Genomic DNA, 2,503 nt, shown 5'->3' on the forward strand with positions numbered 1-2,503 from the left:
CAGTATGGTGTATGGAGTGTAGATTGATGTGGAAAAAGTAATTTAAAGAAGTTTATCATAAGGCAGCAACATAAAATGTAAAAAAAAAAAATCAAGGGGTATGAATACTTTCGCAAGGCACTGTATATCAGCATATATCATTAGCTTGAAACTTATTTTGAATGCTTTGTTTGTTACACAGGTTTTCAGAAGGGTTGCAAACTCTTGGTTTACTGGATGAGATCAAATTGCATTGTTTTATGACATGTTTGTCAGTGATGAGAAGCCCCTCCAGGCAAAGGACCTCTGCAGTCTTTTTAATGTAAACTTCTCCCCTCAAGGCAGCAACAGGAGGGCTAGAGAAAACCAGACCATATGCCACTGGAGAGACTGGTTGATAGATGTTGAAGGTATATCATGATTTGATGTAATGTTACAGGTACACTATGGTTTTTGGTAGCTTTAGGTAACTTTTTTTTTGTTCAAATTGATATAATGAGCAAGTACATCATGAATCCATCTTCAAAACCGCATGTCTTATCCTGAATCACTATGACTATAGTAAGTGTTTATATTCAGACTGTTTTGATCCAAATGGGACGCCAACCTCTGTGGCGTAAGCCAGTACCTGCATGACGTTTATACATAAACAGAGAGAAATAACTCCCACTACAGTGTTATTGCACAAGACACATGCAGTTTTATTAATCGCTAGAGTGCCAAAGTTATATAGTGTACCTTTTAAGCCTCTGATAATGATAGTTCATTTGTATTTTATTTTTTATTTGTTGGTGGTCCTCTGAAAAGGGAAGATTGAAAAAATCTAAAATCTTAAAAATCAATGACAGATTTAGAGAAAACAAATGTACATTTTGAAAAAATATCTTATTTGTGATGTTTCTAACCATTGTGCAGAACAAACACCCTAGAAATCTTGCCGTTAGATGTTATCATAACTAGAGACAGGCTATCTAGCTCTATTTAGACTACAAATGTGAAATAATTGCACTTACCACACATTCTTTATGAAGTTAGAGTATTTCCCCTACTTATGTTTTGCAGAAGGGGAGTGTAATGCAGTCTGGAGATGATCATGGAGTTTGCCACTGGAGCCTCCACAGTACCACCGCTGGGTTTCCCCCACCACCCACAAATAGAGTTCCTTCATCAAGATGGAACATTTTTTCCAGAGGCCAATACTTGCCTCATTGTACTTCGCCTGCCAATACACACCGAGTATGAAATGTTCAAGGAACACATGACAGAAGGAATTGTGCAGAGCCCAGGTTTTGGTGTTGCCTGAACTAGTTTTAATCTAGAGTAGAACAGTTAAGAAAAAAAAAGAGAAATTGGTCATGATCTACATGGACATAATGGATATCTCATGTTTCTTAAAACTGTTTTAATGTTAGCTTTTCATATAAAGTACATAAAATAACTTTAGGTGCAGTTACAGCAGAGTAGACCTTATGGTTCCCTTTAAGAAGCACTGTTACGTCAAATACATGTTTGAGATGTGCATTCGTTCCAAAAGAAAACTCATTGTTTTTCATTATGCATATGCGTTTATTGTTACATGACTCAAATTTTTACAGTTCAAGTCTTGTTTCATTTTTGTCCACTTGTTTTTCATTTAAACTTTGTTCAATGTCGTTGACTACTGAAAGTATGAAATGTTCAAGAAACACATGACAGAAGGAACTGTGCAGAGCCCAGGTTTTGGTGTTGCCTGAACTAGTTTAAATCTAGGCTAGAGCAGTTAAGACAAAAAAAGAGAAATTAGTCATGGTTTACACAGACATAATGGAAATCTCATCTTTCTTTAAACTGTTTTAATGTTAGCTTTTAATATAAAGTACATAACATAACCTTAGATACACTTACAGCAGAGTAGACCTTGTTATTCCCTTTAAGAACCACTGTTACGTCAAATAGCTACATGTTTGAGATGTGCATCCGTTGCAAAAAAAACTAATTTTTCATTATGCATATGTGTGTTTGAGGAAAAACTGCTACATTACTTAAAGGGGTCATATGATGCGATTAAAATTTTTCCTTTCTCTTTGGAGTGTTACAAGCTCTTGGTGCATAAAGAAGATCTGTAAAGTTGCAAAGACTAAAGTCTGACACATGTGGTTGCCGCAGGCATCACAATATGGTAAGGGACATAACATTTCCGTCACACGCTTGAGAATTTCGGCCAATCACCAGTGTTGGGAAGGTTACTTTGGAAATGTAATAGGTTACAGATTACAAGTTACCCTATTTAAAATGTAATAGTAGTGTAACTTTTTCAATTACTTTGTTAAAGTAATGTAACTGATTACTTTTGATTACGTTTTGATTACTTTTCTAAATTTCTAATGAATGTTTATTTGCAACTGTTAATCATTTTCAAACATTTACACAATGCAGGATTAACCTTACAGTAGTGATCAACACTGTTAGACTTTCAAAATCCTTCATCACTTGAATTAAGATGATCAAATTTGAACACATCCACCACAAAATCAGACTTTAGTAC

The 2,503-nt window shown here is 35.0% G+C and overlaps 1 pseudogene; it reads left to right on the forward strand.

Annotated features, from left to right (window-relative positions):
• Positions 1 to 244: 244 nt before the first annotated feature.
• Positions 245 to 1,781, forward strand: LOC107691492 (G2/M phase-specific E3 ubiquitin-protein ligase-like; annotated as a pseudogene).
• The last annotated feature ends 722 nt before the right edge of the window (positions 1,782 to 2,503 follow it).

The sequence above is a fragment of the Sinocyclocheilus anshuiensis genome, unplaced genomic scaffold (assembly GCF_001515605.1).
Source record: "Sinocyclocheilus anshuiensis isolate Anshui unplaced genomic scaffold, SAMN03320099.WGS_v1.1 scaffold634, whole genome shotgun sequence".
Taxonomy (NCBI): Eukaryota; Metazoa; Chordata; class Actinopteri; order Cypriniformes; family Cyprinidae; genus Sinocyclocheilus; species Sinocyclocheilus anshuiensis.